Below are 23,530 nucleotides of genomic sequence, written 5' to 3'. Positions count from 1 at the left end.
TATCTAGATAACGTTTTGACAGCAGCTCGGTTCGCTTCTGCACTAATTTATATCGGTTCGTATCTCCGCAAATTGGTTGGTTTTTTGGAAATCAGCTGATTTCATTCCGCCAGAGGGCGACTACTTCAGGATTCATAGCATACATTCGGCGACACCTCATCGCTGTATCACTCCGCCAGAGGGCGGCGACTCCTAATACTTTTGCCTACTTTTCGGCGACATCTCGTCGTCGATTTTTTGTCAGAAGAGGTAAAGGAAATAAATAGTTCACTCACACAGTTAGCCGGCTGTGCTTGTTGGTGGTGCTGTCGCCATGGGTGACAATAGCAACACCGGCAGCATGGATGTGGACAACGCGACTGTAGCCGCACCCAAAAAAGACCCTTGGCAGGATCTGAAGTCGAGAGTCTTACCAAAAGGAGTCAAAAGGAGTCTACCTCCCGGATCGCCAGAGTCAATTAGAGGCGTAAAGAAAATCATCAGGGAGAAACGGGAAAAATCTCCCAGCCCTACCCCGAGCTCATCGTGCTCCTCAAGCAACACGTCACCTGAGGAAGGTGAGATAATTCGCCCTTACATTTTCCCTAAAAAGACCATAAAGAATAAGGCTGCCGTGAATCAAGACAAAAAGAAGGATATAGGTCCTAGCACCTCAAATCGTTTCGCTTCTCTGCCTGTAGAGAGCAGCAATGAAAAGACCGTCGATAATGCCGAACTTAAAACAGCACCCAAGCCCCCTCCAATTTTTATCCCGGATGTAATAAACATTGGCGGATTTTTAAACGAAATGCGCACATTGGCGAATTCCGATACTTTCTCTTACAAGGCAACGGGAAGAGGCAACATCAGGCTGATGCCGAAGGACAGCACCACTTACCGAAAAATTGTTGCCCACCTGGACAACTGTCAAATAGCTTTCCGTACATTCCAACTTAAGGAAGAGCGAGCTTTCCGCATTGTTGTTAAGGGACTACACCACACTACACCAATTGAGGATGTCAAGGAAGCCTTTGTGAATCTCGGCCACAATGTGCGTGATGCTAAAAATGCAGTATCAAGGGTAACTAAAATGCCATTGTCGATGTTTTTCATTAACCTTGAACCAGCTCCAACAAACAAGAAAGTCTTCGAGATCAACAGACTGTGCCATGCCGTCGTCTCCATCGAGGAACCAAAAAAGTTTGACGAGGTGGTACAATGCTTCCGCTGCCAAGCTTTCGGGCATACTAAGAGGTACTGCAAACTTGAATACGTCTGTGTTAAATGCGGATTATCACACGACTCCCTGAATTGCAAGAAAGCAAAGGAAGACCCACCTGTGTGCGGAAATTGTGGTGACGAACACACCGCCTCCTACCGCGGTTGTAAGATCTACATAGAAGCCAAGAAGCGCTTCAGCCCGAAGCCTAAGGCAGTAACTGCTTCTTCATCCAATCCTGCTCCACGCGCAAATTTCCCAGCGAGCAGTGCCGCGAATCTGACAGGGAATCAGAAATTCAGTTACGCCAACGTTGCTAGGGCTGGAGCGGCTGAAAACCTCAACAATAATGGCCAGTCCCCTCTTGATGCCTTGGAGGAGAGAATGATGCGCAGAATGGAATCAATGATGAACTCCATGTTCAATCAGTTCCAAAACTTAGTGATGACAATGCTCTCCAATCAGAACAATCTTAAATGTCCATAAACACCCAACTTATAATATGGAATGCGAACGGCTTGGCTACGAGCAAGCCTGAGGTCGAACATTATATAAAGACTAACCAAGTAGACATCTTACTCGTGTCCGAGACACACTTCACCACCAGATCCCACTTTACCATTCCCGGCTACGAAATAATCAACGCATTGCACCCTGGCGACCGGATACGTGGAGGAGCCTCTATTATCATCAGACGCGGCATTCAATACGAGGAGCTCGAGCCCGTACAACTGGAATGGATGCAGTGTGCGAAAATCCACCTCATAACGTCGCTAGGCAAAATTACCATCGCCTCCGCATACCTCCCTCCAAGATACACATTGAGCCAAACTGATCTGTCTGATGTACTATTGAATCTGGGTCCTAGATTCTTAATCGGAGGCGACTTCAACGCAAAACATACTTGGTGGGGATCACGGACCGTCAACCCGAAAGGAAGCACACTTCTCAGATGCATCAGGGCACTGGGTTGCACCGTCTACTCAACTGGAGAGCCTACCTACTGGCCCACCGACCCAGCCAAGATTCCGGACCTCTTGGACTTTGCATTTAGCAGAGGAATTGACCCCACAAAAGTATCTACGGCTGCATGCCATGATCTTGCATCGGATCACAGCATGGTCAAGATTTTATATAGCAACTCCTATCTGAGAAATCCAAAGGCAGTCAAGCTCATCAGACGGAATACAAACATCCCGATTTTTAAATCTTGGCTAGAAAATCATGTAGACCCCCAGCCAGTACTAGAAAGTCCGATAGACATCGACGAAGCGGTGGAGTACCTCACCAGACAGGTCCACCTGGCAGCAAGCATCGCCACCCCGGAAGTTGTAACTACACGAACGGTGCACACCAGAGGCCAAAGAGACAACTATCTCTGGTCAACCGAGCTGGCAACAAAGGTAAGCGAAAAACGGCGTTTGAGGAGGGTCTGGCAGTTAAGTAGAAGACGGTCGGACAAAACCATCTACAACAGGGCTTGTAAAGACCTTAACAGGATGCTCCTAGACCTAAAAAGCAAGTCTCTAGAAGCCTACCTCGCGGACCTTGAACCCTGTAGTGCAGACCACAAGCTTTGGAACGCAACTAAGTATTTGAAGCGACCCACACGGAGGATAGCTCCTATAAAATCATCGACTGGAGCCTGGTGTCGCTCAAACCAGGAAAAAGCAAACGCCTTTGCCGACCACTTAAGGAGTAGTTTCCAGCCATTCGACCTGTGCGACCCAGTGGACCATCAAGAGACCCTTCATTTCCTGGATGTGGCTTGTCCCATGGACTTGCCCATTCCAGAAATCGACTGTGAGGAAATAAAGGAGGAGTTAACATCACTCAAACCAACAAAGTCTCCTGGATATGATCGTCTAGACGCCACTGCTCTGAAGCTTATGCCGCCGAACTGCATTGAAAACTTGAAGTTCATCATGAACCAAAGTCTAAGACTCGGCCATTTCCCAACTCAATGGAAATGTGCAGAGATTATTGTCATCCCCAAACCAGGTAAGCCTGAGGCCGAACTGGGATCTTACAGGCCCATCAGTCTGCTGCCAATCCTCTCCAAAATCTTGGAAAAATTATTCCTGAGGAGATTGATGCCTGTGCTAGAAGAAAAACATATCATCCCAGATCACCAATTTGGCTTCAGGCGAGCTCACGGGACCATTCAACAGTGCCACAGGGTAGTGAGCTGCATTTTAGACTCCTTCGAGTCTAAAAGGTTCTGCTCTGCAGCATTCTTAGACGTCAGGCAAGCTTTCGACAGAGTCTGGCACCAGGGCCTATTGTATAAATTAAAGCACACCCTGCCTACTCCTCATTACCTACTTTTGAAAGACTATCTTGAAAACAGAAGGTTTTATGTAAGATGTAACCAGCAGGAGTCGCCCATCCACGAAGTGGCCGCTGGAGTCCCCCAAGGCAGTGTACTCAGCCCAATATTGTACTCAATATACACCGCGGATATGCCCATTCCCACGGGTAGTCTCAACATGACCTGTACATATGCTGACGACACGGCGTTTTTAGTCTCCGCAGACTCCCTGCCACTGGCTGTGCAAGGCCTGCAGCAAGCTCTGTTAAACATAGAACCGTGGCTTAAAAGATGGAACGTCATCATAAATGCAGAGAAGTCAACGAATATATCTTTCTCCTTACGACCAGGTATATCCGCACCGGTTATGCTGAACGGAGCAGCCATCCCGCAACAGCTCACTGCAAAATATCTGGGTCTGACCCTGGATTCTAAACTAACGTGGAAGGAACATATCGTGGGCAAAGCAAAACTCTTGATGCTAAAAAACAGACAAATGTGGTGGCTACTACAAAGAAGGAGTAAATTATCAACTAAAAACAAATTACTGCTATATAACAGCATCTTAAAACCAACATGGACATATGGCATAGAGCTTTGGGGCACTGCAGCTATCTCAAACCTTAAGAAATTAGAAAGAGTCGAAAACAGAATACTACGCCAAATTTTAAATGCCCCTTTTTACGTGAGAAACACCACAATTAGGAGGGATCTTAAGCTCCCCACAGTGGTAGAAGAGGCAGCTAAACGCAGCAGACGGCACCTAGACAAAATAGAAGACCACCCAAACCCACTCGCTTCCAGAGTGCTCGACGTCGAACCTCGCCGATTAAAAAGACGACACCCCACAGACCTGCCGTTCAGGGTCCCCTAAATGATGCAATTACATACACGCAAACACATGTAATACACCCCCACATATTTCCACTAATACTCCTCACTACATAAGCTTTATGTAAACTAACACTGAATTTATTGCCATAAAATTTAATTTATTGCCCACTAGGGCAGACGTAAATATATATATTCAAACCAAAAAAAAAAAAAAAAAAAAAAAAAAAAAAAAAAAAAAAAATCTTTATTAGTGACGCGATGATAAAGTGGCAAACATATTCCATGTATAAATATTCCTATGGTATTTTGATAATGCAAGTAAAGAGGACATATATAAAAGTAAGTATATGTTCCTCCAATGGTAGCAGCGGTTGGTTGGTTGGTGTCTGCTCCTCTTATTGTTCAAAACTTATGTTATGGTAGCAAGTCTGTATCGTCATATTATTAGTGACGCGAAAAATTAGTGGCAAACAATATTCGATGTATAAATATTCCTATGGTATTAATATTCAAATGAAGAGACCATTTAAATAAAGAGGACATATATAAAAGTAAGTATATGTTCCTCCAATGGTAGCAGCGGTTGGTTGGTTGGTGTCTGCTCCTCTTATTGTTCAAAACTTATGTTATGGTAGCAAGTCTGTATCGTCATATTATAAGTGACGCGAAAAATTAATGGCAAACATATTCGATGTATATAAATATTCCTATGGTATTCAAATTCAAGTAAAGAGACCATTAAAGTACAGAGAGAGGCCATATAATAAGTAAGTATATGTTCCTCCAATGGTAGCAGTGGTTGGTTGGTTGGTTGGTTGGTTGGTTGGCGGCTGCTCCTCTTATTGTTCAAAACTTATGTTATGGTAGCAAGTCTGTATCGTCATATTATAAGTGACGCGAAAAATTAGTGGCAAACATATTCGATGTATAAATATTCCTATGGTATTGAAATTCAAATAAAGAGACCATTAAAATAAAGAGGACATATATAAAAGTAAGTAATGGTAGCGGCGGTTGGTTGGTTGGCGGCTGCTCTTATTGTTCAAAACTTATGTTATCAATATGAGTTTGGCAATACAATAAAGAAGACCAATCTAATCCATATAAGACTAAATGGATTATATGGATATGCTTAGGAAACCCATATATTAATAAAAAAAAATTTATGTATAGAAAATTATACATATATGTATTTATATAAATGAATCGTATGGATATGGCTTATAGTAGATATAATACCTTTAAGGCATATTAATGTATAATATAGTAAATATATATACGTTGAAATATAAATGCATTTTTATATATATGGCAGCATATAAGTGTCATATGAAAAATAATAGAGTTTACCCATATATCACTGAAATGAGATATATAAACCTAGTGAGGGGCGGCACTAGTGAATGAATCGTATAGATATGGCTTACAGGTATAATACCTATATGTCATAATATGGTTTAATATTATAAATATACATTTAAATATGAATGAATTGTATAGATATGGCTTTTAAATGCCATATGCATAAGAATAAATAGAATGATTAACACTTATATCACTGAAATAAGATATAAAAACCTAGTGAAGGGTGGCACTAGTACTGTAAACATGATTTTGGCAGAGCTCGGGGTAAAAAACTACTATAGGGAGGTGGTCGTTGGCGGGCCCCTCCTCGTATTGGTCAAAACCTATGTTATACATATGAGGTTGTCAATACTATAAAGAACGCCAAGCATATCCATATAAATGTATGGATATGCATACAAATCCATACAAAAGTGAAAAAAAAATAATGTATTGAAAAATATACATATATTTATATAAGTGAATCGTATGGATATGTCTTATAGGTATAATACCTATAAGGCATAACAATGTATAATCTAGCAAATATACATCGAAATATGCAGGAATTGTATAGATATGGCATATAAATGCCATATACATAAGAATAAATTGTATATCAATGCAATAAGATATATAAACCTAGTGAGGGGCGGCACTAGTAAATGAATCGTATGGATATGGCTTATAGGTATAATACCTATAAGGCATAATAATGTATAATATAATAAATATACATTAAAACATGATTGAATTATATAGATATGGCATATAAATGCCATATACTTAAGAATAAATGGTAAAATTTACCCGTATATCACTTAAACACGATATATAAACCTAGTGAGGGTGACGCTAGTACTGTAAACATGCTTTTGGAAGATAATGGGTCCAAAAACTACTATAGGGAGGTGGTCGTTGGCGGGCCCCTCCTCGTATTGGTCAAAACCTATGTTATGCATATAAGTTTGTCAATACTATTAAGACCGCCAAGCATATCCATATAAATGTATGGATATGCATAAAAATCCATACAAAAGTGAAAAAAAATAATGTATTGAAAAATATACATATATTTATATAAGTGAATCGTATGGATATGGCTTATAGGTATAATACCTATAAGGCATAACAATGTATAATCTAGCAAGTATACATCGAAATATGAAGGAATTGTATAGATATGGCATATAAATGCCATATACATAAGAATAAATTGTATATCAATGCAATAAGATATATAAACCTAGTGAGGGGCGGCACTAGTAAATGAATCGTATGGATATGGCTTATAGGTATAATACCTATAAGGCATAATAATGTATAATATAATAAATATACATTAAAACATGATTGAATTATATAGATATGGCATATAAATGCCATATACTTAAGAATAAATGGTAAAATTTACCCGTATATCACTGAAACACGATATATAAACCTAGTGAGGGTGACACTAGTACTGTAAACATGCTTTTAGAAGATCATGGGTCCAAAAACTACTATAGGGAGGTGGTCGTTGGCGGGCCCCTCCTCGTATTGGTCAAAACCTATGTTATGCATATAAGTTTGTCAATACTATTAAGACCGCCAAGCATATCCATATAAATGTATGGATATGCATAAAAATCCATACAAAAGTGAAAAAAAATAATGTATTGAAAAATATACATATATTTATATAAGTGAATCGTATGGATATGGCTTATAGGTATAATACCTATAAGGCATAACAATGTATAATCTAGCAAGTATACATCGAAATATGAAGGAATTGTATAGATATGGCATATAAATGCCATATAAATAAGAATAAATTGTATATCAATGCAATAAGATATATAAACCTAGTGAGGGGCGGCACTAGTAAATGAATCGTATGGATATGGCTTATAGGTATAATACCTATAAGGCATAATAATGTATAATATAATAAATATACATTAAAATATGATTGAATTATATAGATATGGCATATAAATGCCATATACTTAAGAATAAATGGTAAAATTTACCCGTATATCACTGAAACACGATATATAAACCTAGTGAGGGTGACACTAGTACTGTAAACATGCTTTTAGAAGATCATGGGTCCAAAAACTACTATAGGGAGGTGGTCGTTGGCGGGCCTCTCCTCGTATTGGTCAAAACCTATGTTATGCATATAAGTTTGTCAATACTATTAAGACCGCCAAGCATATCCATATAAATGTATGGATATGCATAAAAATCCATACAAAAGTGAAAAAAATAATGTATTAAAAAATATACATATATTTATATAAGTGAATCGTATGGATATGGCTTATAGGTATAATACCTATAAGGCATAACAATGTATAATCTAGCAAATATACATCGAAATATGCAGGAATTGTATAGATATGGCATATAAATGCCATATAAATAAGAATAAATTGTATATCAATGCAATAAGATATATAAACCTAGTGAGGGGCGGCACTAGTAAATGAATCGTATGGATATGGCTTATAGGTATAATACCTATAAGGCATAATAATGTATAATATAATAAATATACATTAAAATATGATTGAATTATATAGATATGGCATATAAATGCCATATACTTAAGAATAAATGGTAAAATTTACCCGTATATCACTGAAACACGATATATAAACCTAGTGAGGGTGACACTAGTACTGTAAACATGCTTTTAGAAGATCATGGGTCCAAAAACTACTATAGGGAGGTGGTCGTTGGCGGGCCCCTCCTCGTATTGGTCAAAACCTATGTTATGCATATAAGTTTGTCAATACTATTAAGACCGCCAAGCATATCCATATAAATGTATGGATATGCATAAAAATCCATACAAAAGTGAAAAAAAATAATGTATTAAAAAATATACATATATTTATATAAGTGAATCGTATGGATATGGCTTATAGGTATAATACCTATAAGGCATAACAATGTATAATCTAGCAAATATACATCGAAATATGCAGGAATTGTATAGATATGGCATATAAATGCCATATAAATAAGAATAAATTGTATATCAATGCAATAAGATATATAAACCTAGTGAGGGGCGGCACTAGTAAATGAATCGTATGGATATGGCTTATAGGTATAATACCTATAAGGCATAATAATGTATAATATAATAAATATACATTAAAATATGATTGAATTATATAGATATGGCATATAAATGCCATATACTTAAGAATAAATGGTAAAATTTACCCGTATATCACTGAAACACGATATATAAACCTAGTGAGGGTGACACTAGTACTGTAAACATGCTTTTAGAAGATCATGGGTCCAAAAACTACTATAGGGAGGTGGTCGTTGGCGGGCCCCTCCTCGTATTGGTCAAAACCTATGTTATGCATATAAGTTTGTCAATACTATTAAGACCGCCAAGCATATCCATATAAATGTATGGATATGCATAAAAATCCATACAAAAGTGAAAAAAAATAATGTATTAAAAAATATACATATATTTATATAAGTGAATCGTATGGATATGGCTTATAGGTATAATACCTATAAGGCATAACAATGTATAATCTAGCAAGTATACATCGAAATATGAAGGAATTGTATAGATATGGCATATAAATGCCATATAAATAAGAATAAATTGTATATCAATGCAATAAGATATATAAACCTAGTGAGGGGCGGCACTAGTAAATGAATCGTATGGATATGGCTTATAGGTATAATACCTATAAGGCATAATAATGTATAATATAATAAATATACATTAAAATATGATTGAATTATATAGATATGGCATATAATTGCCATATACTTAAGAATACATGGTAAAATTTACCTGTGTATCACTGAAACACGATATATAAACCTAGTGAGGGTGACGCTAGTACTGTAAACATGCTTTTAGAAGATCATGGGTCCAAAAACTACTATAGGGAGGTGGTCGTTGGCGGGCCCCTCCTCGTATTGGTCAAAACTTATGTTATGCGTATGCATATGATTTTGTCAATACTATAAAGAAAACTTGTTTTGTACATACAAAACTAAATGAATTATATGGATATTGAAAAATAAATGGCATTATATCCATATAATGAAAATATACTTGTATTCTCTTATTATAAGAGAGAATACCATATGGGTGGTTGGCAAAGAGAATTGAAAATACCCGAATTGAAGATATTGGGTTCAAAAACTACTATAGGGTGGTGTAGCAAATAAAGTTAAGACCATATATCCATATAATGGATATACACATGTATTCTCTTATTATAAGAAAGAATACCATATGGTTGGTTGGTAAAGATAATTGAAAATACCCGAATTGAAGATTACGGGTTCAAAAACTATTATATGGTGATGTAGCAAATAAAATGAAGATGATATATCCATATAATGGAATTATATGTGTATTCTCTTATTATAAGAGAGAGTTTCAAATGGTTTGGTGGCAAAGACAATTGAAAATACCCGAATTAAAGATAATGGGTCCAAAAACTACTATAGGATGGTCAATGGGCCGGCCATCTCCTATTGACAATAGTCGGTAGATAAGATATTATCCGTCAAATTTGTTTCTGTGTTCATTTATGAATATGGGACTTGGCTCCGCGGTTAATATTTTAAGCCCAAGATAATAAAGTCGAAACAAAGGCCAAGTGTTTCTATTATACATAGAATAACAAATTGTTTCCCAATTTTATCGTTAATTAATCCTATTTAAAACAAAAAGAGGCAGGATTGCTAGATATACATTGTAAATGTATATTTGACCTTTCTGCCTCTATCTTAACTATTTAATATTAGTTTACACAAAAAAAGGCGTAAAAGCGAATTATAAATATATTTTATTATTAAAGTACATATCATATATGCGCTCGGTTTTATATTATATATTACCAAAGAGTCTATATGAATATATACAGATAAATTTTAAATTTATCATCAAAATACAAATGATTTAACTCAATATTATATATTGGTTAAACAAAAATTGTACATGTGTGGATACAATAATGACGTATGTCGAACAAAAATGATATTTTAGAATGAAATATGCATATATAAAGAAAATATTATTACATATTACAAAATATTGTGTTTTAAAGAAGATAAGATATTTCTTTTTTTTAAACATCAATAATTAAAAAACTTGTTATTATTAGTGGCGAAACAAGTATATATTGAAAACAAACGTATACGAATGCTATATAAAAATGGCCGTATTCGATAGAAAACAATCTATAAAATTTATATTGCTAATTTCTATTCAAAAATATGAATGAAATATGAATAAAAACATTATTCTGGTTGATCCTGCCAGTAGTTATATGCTTGTCTCAAAGATTAAGCCATGCATGTCTAAGTACACACGAATTAAAAGTGAAACCGCAAAAGGCTCATTATATCAGTTATGGTTCCTTAGATCGTTAACAGTTACTTGGATAACTGTGGTAATTCTAGAGCTAATACATGCAATTAAAACATGAACCTTATGGGACATGTGCTTTTATTAGGCTAAAACCAAGCGATCGCAAGATCGTTATATTGGTTGAACTCTAGATAACATGCAGATCGTATGGTCTTGTACCGACGACAGATCTTTCAAATGTCTGCCCTATCAACTTTTGATGGTAGTATCTAGGACTACCATGGTTGCAACGGGTAACGGGGAATCAGGGTTCGATTCCGGAGAGGGAGCCTGAGAAACGGCTACCACATCTAAGGAAGGCAGCAGGCGCGTAAATTACCCACTCCCAGCTCGGGGAGGTAGTGACGAAAAATAACAATACAGGACTCATATCCGAGGCCCTGTAATTGGAATGAGTACACTTTAAATCCTTTAACAAGGACCAATTGGAGGGCAAGTCTGGTGCCAGCAGCCGCGGTAATTCCAGCTCCAATAGCGTATATTAAAGTTGTTGCGGTTAAAACGTTCGTAGTTGAACTTGTGCTTCATACGGGTAGTACAACTTACAATTGTGGTTAGTACTATACCTTTATGTATGTAAGCGTATTACCGGTGGAGTTCTTACATGTGCTTAGATACTTGTATTTATTCATATGTTCCTCCTATTTAAAAACCTGCATTAGTGCTCTTAAACGAGTGTTATTGTGGGCCGGTACAATTACTTTGAACAAATTAGAGTGCTTAAAGCAGGCTTCAAATGCCTGAATATTCTGTGCATGGGATAATGAAATAAGACCTCTGTTCTGCTTTCATTGGTTTTCAGATCAAGAGGTAATGATTAATAGAAGCAGTTTGGGGGCATTAGTATTACGACGCGAGAGGTGAAATTCTTGGACCGTCGTAAGACTAACTTAAGCGAAAGCATTTGCCAAAGATGTTTTCATTAATCAAGAACGAAAGTTAGAGGTTCGAAGGCGATCAGATACCGCCCTAGTTCTAACCATAAACGATGCCAGCTAGCAATTGGGTGTAGCTACTTTTATGGCTCTCTCAGTCGCTTCCCGGGAAACCAAAGCTTTTGGGCTCCGGGGGAAGTATGGTTGCAAAGCTGAAACTTAAAGGAATTGACGGAAGGGCACCACCAGGAGTGGAGCCTGCGGCTTAATTTGACTCAACACGGGAAAACTTACCAGGTCCGAACATAAGTGTGTAAGACAGATTGATAGCTCTTTCTCGAATCTATGGGTGGTGGTGCATGGCCGTTCTTAGTTCGTGGAGTGATTTGTCTGGTTAATTCCGATAACGAACGAGACTCAAATATATTAAATAGATATCTTCAGGATTATGGTGTTGAAGCTTATATAGCCTTCATTCATGGTGGCAGTAAAATGTTTATTGTGTTTGAATGTGTTTATATAAGTGGAGCCGTACCTGTTGGTTTGTCCCATTATAAGGACACTAGCTTCTTAAATGGACAAATTGCGTCTAGCAATAATGAGATTGAGCAATAACAGGTCTGTGATGCCCTTAGATGTCCTGGGCTGCACGCGCGCTACAATGAAAGTATCAACGTGTATTTCCTAGACCGAGAGGTCCGGGTAAACCGCTGAACCACTTTCATGCTTGGGATTGTGAACTGAAACTGTTCACATGAACTTGGAATTCCCAGTAAGTGTGAGTCATTAACTCGCATTGATTACGTCCCTGCCCTTTGTACACACCGCCCGTCGCTACTACCGATTGAATTATTTAGTGAGGTCTCCGGACGTGATCACTGTGACGCCTTGTGTGTTACGGTTGTTTCGCAAAAGTTGACCGAACTTGATTATTTAGAGGAAGTAAAAGTCGTAACAAGGTTTCCGTAGGTGAACCTGCGGAAGGATCATTATTGTTTAATATCCTTACCGTTAATAAAAAAATTTGTTTTTATTATAATAACATTATTATAGTAATACAAATAAAATATTAAATTGCCAAAAATATGATCTATATATATAGATCAAATACAATTTCGAAAAAGCAAGTCGAAATATAATAATTGTAATAAGAAATATATAATATATAAATATATTATTGCAATAAATAAGAGAAATAAATAAGCAAGAAAGCGAAAGCAAACAAATAACAAATTCGAACAAGCAAATCGAAATTATTTGATATTATTATTATATTGTATATTAAATGCAATTAATAAAACACTGTGTGTATATGGACCATAATATACACGCGTTGCGATATGTATTGTTCATCTCAGTTATGCGCATACATTGGATAATGCAACAACCTAAAATGTACAATGTTGTACCTGATTAATACAGGTTAATGTTTTATATAAATTTCAATATATATCGCTAAAAAGTATTTAATACCGTAAATGCCATTAAAAAAATACTTGATATATTATTGGTTATATGAAACTAAGACATTTCGCAGCATTCGTTTTAGGTATAAAAATAAATTTATTGAAGGAATTGATATATGCCAGTAAAATGGTGTATTTTTAATTTCTTTCAATAAAAACATATATGACAAAATTAACAAACCAATATATAAAACTCTAAGCGGTGGATCACTCGGCTCATGGGTCGATGAAGAACGCAGCAAACTGTGCGTCATCGTGTGAACTGCAGGACACATGAACATCGACATTTTGAACGCATATCGCAGTCCATGCTGTTATGTACTTTAATTAATTTTATAGTGCTGCTTGGACTACATATGGTTGAGGGTTGTAAGACTATGCTAATTAAGTTGTTTATACAAATTTTATAATGAAATTTTATAAGCATATGGTATATTATTGGATAATAATAATTTAATTATTTTATTCATAATATTAACAAATATATGAAAAACATTATCTCACATTAGTAAATTAATTTGAATGTGAAAAACGAAGAGAAATATTTTCTTTTTCAATCAAATAATACTGAGAAATGTCTAGCATAAAAAATTTATCTAGAATTGTCTCTTATTAACGATTAGAAAATAGAAAGCCGTTGACTATATTATTATTCTTCGTTGATTCGTTAGACCAAACAAATGCCATACAAATATATATATATATAAATATAACGAATTTAATAAAATGTTTTATCATTATATATAAAGAATTAATTGCAAATAAAAGTTATACACAACCTCAACTCATATGGGACTACCCCCTGAATTTAAGCATATTAATTAGGGGAGGAAAAGAAACTAACCAGGATTTTCTTAGTAGCGGCGAGCGAAAAGAAATCAGTTCAGCACTAAGTCACTTTGTCTATATGGCAAATGTGAGATGCAGTGTATGGAGCGTCAATATTCTAGTATGAGAAATTAACGATTTAAGTCCTTCTTAAATGAGGCCATTTACCCATAGAGGGTGCCAGGCCCGTATAACGTTAATGATTACTAGATGATGTTTCCAAAGAGTCGTGTTGCTTGATAGTGCAGCACTAAGTGGGTGGTAAACTCCATCTAAAACTAAATATAACCATGAGACCGATAGTAAACAAGTACCGTGAGGGAAAGTTGAAAAGAACTCTGAATAGAGAGTTAAACAGTACGTGAAACTGCTTAGAGGTTAAGCCCGATGAACCTGAATATCCGTTATGGAAAATTCATCATTAAAATTGTAATATTTAAACAATATTATGATAATAGTGTGCATTTTTTCCATATAAGGACATTGTAATCTATTAGCATACAAAATTTATCATAAAATATAACTTATAGTTTATTCAAATTAATTTGCTTGCATTTTAACACAGAATAAATGTTATTAATTTGATAAAGTGCTGATAGATTTATATGAATACAGTGCGTTAATTTTTCGGAATTATATAATGGCATAATTATCATTGATTTTTGTGTTTATTATATGCACTTGTATGATTAACAATGCGAAAGATTCAGGATACCTTCGGGACCCGTCTTGAAACACGGACCAAGGAGTCTAACATATGTGCAAGTTATTGGGATATAAACCTAATAGCGTAATTAACTTGACTAATAATGGGATTAGTTTTTTAACTATTTATAGCTAATTAACACAATCCCGGGGCGTTCTATATAGTTATGTATAATGATATTTATATTATTTATGCCTCTAACTGGAACGTACCTTGAGCATATATGCTGTGACCCGAAAGATGGTGAACTATACTTGATCAGGTTGAAGTCAGGGGAAACCCTGATGGAAGACCGAAACAGTTCTGACGTGCAAATCGATTGTCAGAATTGAGTATAGGGGCGAAAGACCAATCGAACCATCTAGTAGCTGGTTCCTTCCGAAGTTTCCCTCAGGATAGCTGGTGCATTTTAATGTTATATAAAATAATCTTATCTGGTAAAGCGAATGATTAGAGGCCTTAGGGTCGAAACGATCTTAACCTATTCTCAAACTTTAAATGGGTAAGAACCTTAACTTTCTTGATATGAAGTTCAAGGTTATGATATAATGTGCCCAGTGGGCCACTTTTGGTAAGCAGAACTGGCGCTGTGGGATGAACCAAACGTAATGTTACGGTGCCCAAATTAACAACTCATGCAGATACCATGAAAGGCGTTGGTTGCTTAAAACAGCAGGACGGTGATCATGGAAGTCGAAATCCGCTAAGGAGTGTGTAACAACTCACCTGCCGAAGCAACTAGCCCTTAAAATGGATGGCGCTTAAGTTGTATACCTATACATTACCGCTAAAGTAGATGATTTATATTACTTGTGATATAAATTTTGAAACTTTAGTGAGTAGGAAGGTACAATGGTATGCGTAGAAGTGTTTGGCGCAAGCCTGCATGGAGCTGCCATTGGTACAGATCTTGGTGGTAGTAGCAAATAATCGAATGAGACCTTGGAGGACTGAAGTGGAGAAGGGTTTCGTGTGAACAGTGGTTGATCACGAGTTAGTCGGTCCTAAGTTCAAGGCGAAAGCCGAAAATTTTCAAGTAAAACACAAATGCCATACAAATATATTATATTATATAAATCAAGCTAATTAATATACTTGAATAATTTTGAACGAAAGGGAATACGGTTCCAATTCCGTAACCTGTTGAGTATCCGTTTGTTATTAAATATGGGCCTCGTGCTCATCCTGGCAACAGGAACGACCATAAAGAAGCCGTCGAGAGATATCGGAAGAGTTTTCTTTTCTGTTTTATAGCCGTACTACCATGGAAGTCTTTCGCAGAGAGATATGGTAGATGGGCTAGAAGAGCATGACATATACTGTTGTGTCGATATTTTCTCCTCGGACCTTGAAAATTTATGGTGGGGACACGCAAACTTCTCAACAGGCCGTACCAATATCCGCAGCTGGTCTCCAAGGTGAAGAGTCTCTAGTCGATAGAATAATGTAGGTAAGGGAAGTCGGCAAATTAGATCCGTAACTTCGGGATAAGGATTGGCTCTGAAGATTGAGATAGTCGGGCTTGATTGGGAAACAATAACATGGTTTATGTGCTCGTTCTGGGTAAATAGAGTGTCTGGCATTTATGTTGGTCACTTGTTCCCCGGATAGTTTAGTTACGTAGCCAATTGTGGAACTTTCTTGCTAAAATTTTTAAGAATACTAATTGGGTTAAACCAATTAGTTCTTATTAATTATAACGATTATCAATTAACAATCAATTCAGAACTGGCACGGACTTGGGGAATCCGACTGTCTAATTAAAACAAAGCATTGTGATGGCCCTAGCGGGTGTTGACACAATGTGATTTCTGCCCAGTGCTCTGAATGTCAAAGTGAAGAAATTCAAGTAAGCGCGGGTCAACGGCGGGAGTAACTATGACTCTCTTAAGGTAGCCAAATGCCTCGTCATCTAATTAGTGACGCGCATGAATGGATTAACGAGATTCCTACTGTCCCTATCTACTTGGCGCCACATACTGTGTGAATGCCGCCTGTATAACGATCTGCGGGACCTGGATGCCCTCGGAGTCGTTCAAGACCATGGAAGATGGATCGTCGCGGGAGTAGTCGAGACCCCAGAACGGATGCGTCTCCTAGGAGTTTTTGCCGATGCTGCCTTCTCGAGGCGAAGGATGGATGCGATGAGGGATGAACCACAGGCGCCGGGACGTTAGTCCCTCCCCTCTTTTGCCGTGTGGTAGCGGCGAAGAATACTGCCACAGCCTGCCATAGCTTGTCGTAGGAGGCGACTAATATGGCAATGGTTGCCCCATCCGAGCTTGTCGGAGCTGAAGGGGTGAGGCTCACCGAGCCTGTAATTTCGGTACCACGGGTTGAGCAGCTCCAAGACTGCTCATTGAGGTTGGCCCCCTTGTGGGAGTATCGTGGTGGCTGTGGTTGACACCTATATCGCGGGTAGAGTCCTCGGGCTCGACGTGGATGTTGCGTAATACAACTCGGGTGCTGTGACCCATAGAACGGTAGAGATTTTAGATAGATCTCGCCCCTACGCAAGGGGGAGTGCTTGCCCGACAAGTAAGTACTCGAATTGCTACTGGGGTGGTTGCTATGTACATAGCTATAGCTGCTAGTCCAGGGCGTTGGTTTGGCGCTGAACCTAGACCCGTGCATTATATACTCACTTGTGGGTATATTAGAATGCCGTGGTTGTAATCCCTTCATTGTGGAACACGCCACGTAAAATAAGTTCGGAGGGATCCGAGACACACCTGTCCCTATCTACTATCTAGCGAAACCACAGCCAAGGGAACGGGCTTGGAATAATTAGCGGGGAAAGAAGACCCTTTTGAGCTTGACTCTAATCTGGCAGTGTAAGGAGACATAAGAGGTGTAGAATAAGTGGGAGATATTAGACTTCGGTTTGGTATCGCCAATGAAATACCACTACTCTTATTGTTTCCTTACTTACTTGATTAAATGGAACGTGTATCATTTCCTAGCCATTATACGGATATATTTATTATATCTTATGGTATTGGGTTTTGATGCAAGCTTCTTGATCAAAGTATCACGAGTTTGTTATATAATCGCAAACAAATTCTTTAATAAAACGGTGCATTTATGTATTTTTGATTTGAAAATTTGGTATAACTCCAATTACTCAGGTATGATCCAATTCAAGGACATTGCCAGGTAGGGAGTTTGACTGGGGCGGTACATCTCTCAAATAATAACGGAGGTGTCCCAAGGCCAGCTCAGTGCGGACAGAAACCACACATAGAGCAAAAGGGCAAATGCTGACTTGATCTCGGTGTTCAGTACACACAGGGACAGCAAAAGCTCGGCCTATCGATCCTTTTGGTTTAAAGAGTTTTTAACAAGAGGTGTCAGAAAAGTTACCATAGGGATAACTGGCTTGTGGCGGCCAAGCGTTCATAGCGACGTCGCTTTTTGATCCTTCGATGTCGGCTCTTCCTATCATTGTGAAGCAAAATTCACCAAGCGTTGGATTGTTCACCCATGCAAGGGAACGTGAGCTGGGTTTAGACCGTCGTGAGACAGGTTAGTTTTACCCTACTAATGACAAAACGTTGTTGCGACAGCATTCCTGCGTAGTACGAGAGGAACCGCAGGTACGGACCAATGGCACAATACTTGTTCGAGCGAACAGTGGTATGACGCTACGTCCGTTGGATTATGCCTGAACGCCTCTAAGGTCGTATCCGTGCTGGACTGCAATGATAAATAAGGGGCAATTTGCATTGTATGGCTTCTAAACCATTTAAAGTTTATAATTTACTTTATAAACGACAATGGATGTGATGCCAATGTAATTTGTAACATAGTAAATTGGGAGGATCTTTGATCACCTGATGCCGCGCTAGTTACATATAAAAGCATTATTTAATACAATGACAAAGCCTAGAATCAATTGTAAACGACTTTTGTAACAGGCAAGGTGTTGTAAGTGGTTGAGCAGCTGCCATACTGCGATCCACTGAAGCTTATCCTTTGCTTGATGATTCGATAATAAAGATGTTGCAAGCGGCATAATAATTTATGCTTGCTTGCAACGGCGCGCCACTTTGTGGTTAGCAAAAGGTCTAGTAATATAAGAGACCTATAAAAAAATCAATATATTATTATAAATAAATATTGAACAAACAAAATGCATCGTCATCTTTATTAGTGACGCGATGATAAAGTGGCAAACATATTCCATGTATAAATATTCCTATGGTATTTTGATAATGCAAGTAAAGAGGACATATATAAAAGTAAGTATATGTTCCTCCAATGGTAGCAGCGGTTGGTTGGTTGGTGTCTGCTCCTCTTATTGTTCAAAACTTATGTTATGGTAGCAAGTCTGTATCGTCATATTATTAGTGACGCGAAAAATTAGTGGCAAACAATATTCGATGTATAAATATTCCTATGGTATTAATATTCAAATGAAGAGACCATTTAAATAAAGAGGACATATATAAAAGTAAGTATATGTTCCTCCAATGGTAGCAGCGGTTGGTTGGTTGGTGTCTGCTCCTCTTATTGTTCAAAACTTATGTTATGGTAGCAAGTCTGTATCGTCATATTATAAGTGACGCGAAAAATTAATGGCAAACATATTCGATGTATATAAATATTCCTATGGTATTCAAATTCAAGTAAAGAGACCATTAAAGTACAGAGAGAGGCCATATAATAAGTAAGTATATGTTCCTCCAATGGTAGCAGTGGTTGGTTGGTTGGTTGGTTGGTTGGTTGGCGGCTGCTCCTCTTATTGTTCAAAACTTATGTTATGGTAGCAAGTCTGTATCGTCATATTATAAGTGACGCGAAAAATTAGTGGCAAACATATTCGATGTATAAATATTCCTATGGTATTGAAATTCAAATAAAGAGACCATTAAAATAAAGAGGACATATATAAAAGTAAGTAATGGTAGCGGCGGTTGGTTGGTTGGCGGCTGCTCTTATTGTTCAAAACTTATGTTATCAATATGAGTTTGGCAATACAATAAAGAAGACCAATCTAATCCATATAAGACTAAATGGATTATATGGATATGCTTAGGAAACCCATATATTAATAAAAAAAAATTTATGTATAGAAAATTATACATATATGTATTTATATAAATGAATCGTATGGATATGGCTTATAGTAGATATAATACCTTTAAGGCATATTAATGTATAATATAGTAAATATATATACGTTGAAATATAAATGCATTTTTATATATATGGCAGCATATAAGTGTCATATGAAAAATAATAGAGTTTACCCATATATCACTGAAATGAGATATATAAACCTAGTGAGGGGCGGCACTAGTGAATGAATCGTATAGATATGGCTTACAGGTATAATACCTATATGTCATAATATGGTTTAATATTATAAATATACATTTAAATATGAATGAATTGTATAGATATGGCTTTTAAATGCCATATGCATAAGAATAAATAGAATGATTAACACTTATATCACTGAAATAAGATATAAAAACCTAGTGAAGGGTGGCACTAGTACTGTAAACATGATTTTGGCAGAGCTCGGGGTAAAAAACTACTATAGGGAGGTGGTCGTTGGCGGGCCCCTCCTCGTATTGGTCAAAACCTATGTTATACATATGAGGTTGTCAATACTATAAAGAACGCCAAGCATATCCATATAAATGTATGGATATGCATACAAATCCATACAAAAGTGAAAAAAAAATAATGTATTGAAAAATATACATATATTTATATAAGTGAATCGTATGGATATGTCTTATAGGTATAATACCTATAAGGCATAACAATGTATAATCTAGCAAATATACATCGAAATATGCAGGAATTGTATAGATATGGCATATAAATGCCATATACATAAGAATAAATTGTATATCAATGCAATAAGATATATAAACCTAGTGAGGGGCGGCACTAGTAAATGAATCGTATGGATATGGCTTATAGGTATAATACCTATAAGGCATAATAATGTATAATATAATAAATATACATTAAAACATGATTGAATTATATAGATATGGCATATAAATGCCATATACTTAAGAATAAATGGTAAAATTTACCCGTATATCACTTAAACACGATATATAAACCTAGTGAGGGTGACGCTAGTACTGTAAACATGCTTTTGGAAGATAATGGGTCCAAAAACTACTATAGGGAGGTGGTCGTTGGCGGGCCCCTCCTCGTATTGGTCAAAACCTATGTTATGCATATAAGTTTGTCAATACTATTAAGACCGCCAAGCATATCCATATAAATGTATGGATATGCATAAAAATCCATACAAAAGTGAAAAAAAATAATGTATTGAAAAATATACATATATTTATATAAGTGAATCGTATGGATATGGCTTATAGGTATAATACCTATAAGGCATAACAATGTATAATCTAGCAAGTATACATCGAAATATGAAGGAATTGTATAGATATGGCATATAAATGCCATATACATAAGAATAAATTGTATATCAATGCAATAAGATATATAAACCTAGTGAGGGGCGGCACTAGTAAATGAATCGTATGGATATGGCTTATAGGTATAATACCTATAAGGCATAATAATGTATAATATAATAAATATACATTAAAACATGATTGAATTATATAGATATGGCATATAAATGCCATATACTTAAGAATAAATGGTAAAATTTACCCGTATATCACTGAAACACGATATATAAACCTAGTGAGGGTGACACTAGTACTGTAAACATGCTTTTAGAAGATCATGGGTCCAAAAACTACTATAGGGAGGTGGTCGTTGGCGGGCCCCTCCTCGTATTGGTCAAAACCTATGTTATGCATATAAGTTTGTCAATACTATTAAGACCGCCAAGCATATCCATATAAATGTATGGATATGCATAAAAATCCATACAAAAGTGAAAAAAAATAATGTATTGAAAAATATACATATATTTATATAAGTGAATCGTATGGATATGGCTTATAGGTATAATACCTATAAGGCATAACAATGTATAATCTAGCAAGTATACATCGAAATATGAAGGAATTGTATAGATATGGCATATAAATGCCATATAAATAAGAATAAATTGTATATCAATGCAATAAGATATATAAACCTAGTGAGGGGCGGCACTAGTAAATGAATCGTATGGATATGGCTTATAGGTATAATACCTATAAGGCATAATAATGTATAATATAATAAATATACATTAAAATATGATTGAATTATATAGATATGGCATATAATTGCCATATACTTAAGAATACATGGTAAGATTTACCTGTGTATCACTGAAACACGATATATAAACCTAGTGAGGGTGACGCTAGTACTGTAAACATGCTTTTAGAAGATCATGGGTCCAAAAACTACTATAGGGAGGTGGTCGTTGGCGGGCCCCTCCTCGTATTGGTCAAAACTTATGTTATGCGTATGCATATGATTTTGTCAATACTATAAAGAAAACTTGTTTTGTACATACAAAACTAAATGAATTATATGGATATTGAAAAATAAATGGCATTATATCCATATAATGAAAATATACTTGTATTCTCTTATTATAAGAGAGAATACCATATGGGTGGTTGGCAAAGAGAATTGAAAATACCCGAATTGAAGATATTGGGTTCAAAAACTACTATAGGGTGGTGTAGCAAATAAAGTTAAGACCATATATCCATATAATGGATATACACATGTATTCTCTTATTATAAGAAAGAATACCATATGGTTGGTTGGTAAAGATAATTGAAAATACCCGAATTGAAGATTACGGGTTCAAAAACTATTATATGGTGATGTAGCAAATAAAATGAAGATGATATATCCATATAATGGAATTATATGTGTATTCTCTTATTATAAGAGAGAGTTTCAAATGGTTTGGTGGCAAAGACAATTGAAAATACCCGAATTAAAGATAATGGGTCCAAAAACTACTATAGGATGGTCAATGGGCCGGCCATCTCCTATTGACAATAGTCGGTAGATAAGATATTATCCGTCAAATTTGTTTCTGTGTTCATTTATGAATATGGGACTTGGCTCCGCGGTTAATATTTTAAGCCCAAGATAATAAAGTCGAAACAAAGGCCAAGTGTTTCTATTATACATAGAATAACAAATTGTTTCCCAATTTTATCGTTAATTAATCCTATTTAAAACAAAAAGAGGCAGGATTGCTAGATATACATTGTAAATGTATATTTGACCTTTCTGCCTCTATCTTAACTATTTAATATTAGTTTACACAAAAAAAGGCGTAAAAGCGAATTATAAATATATTTTATTATTAAAGTACATATCATATATGCGCTCGGTTTTATATTATATATTACCAAAGAGTCTATATGAATATATACAGATAAATTTTAAATTTATCATCAAAATACAAATGATTTAACTCAATATTATATATTGGTTAAACAAAAATTGTACATGTGTGGATACAATAATGACGTATGTCGAACAAAAATGATATTTTAGAATGAAATATGCATATATAAAGAAAATATTATTACATATTACAAAATATTGTGTTTTAAAGAAGATAAGATAT

General features: G+C 36.2%; 2 non-coding genes and 1 pseudogene across 2 annotated transcripts; all 3 read left to right on the top strand.

Annotated features, from left to right (window-relative positions):
• Positions 1 to 10,981: 10,981 nt before the first annotated feature.
• Positions 10,982 to 12,976, top strand: LOC139353857 (small subunit ribosomal RNA). Its single transcript, XR_011604985.1, has one exon. It is a non-coding gene; the product is annotated as a small subunit ribosomal RNA (ribosomal RNA).
• Positions 12,977 to 13,641: 665 nt separating this feature from the next.
• On the top strand, positions 13,642 to 13,820 carry LOC139353794 (5.8S ribosomal RNA). Its single transcript, XR_011604933.1, has one exon. It is a non-coding gene; the product is annotated as a 5.8S ribosomal RNA (ribosomal RNA).
• Positions 13,821 to 14,225: 405 nt separating this feature from the next.
• Positions 14,226 to 18,975, top strand: LOC139353815 (large subunit ribosomal RNA; annotated as a pseudogene).
• The last annotated feature ends 4,555 nt before the right edge of the window (positions 18,976 to 23,530 follow it).

This window comes from Drosophila suzukii, chromosome Y (genome assembly GCF_043229965.1).
Source record: "Drosophila suzukii chromosome Y, CBGP_Dsuzu_IsoJpt1.0, whole genome shotgun sequence".
In the NCBI taxonomy this organism is placed as follows: domain Eukaryota; kingdom Metazoa; phylum Arthropoda; class Insecta; order Diptera; family Drosophilidae; genus Drosophila; species Drosophila suzukii.
Note: the sequence above shows the minus strand (reverse complement) of the source record. Positions and strands in the feature narration are given on the sequence as shown.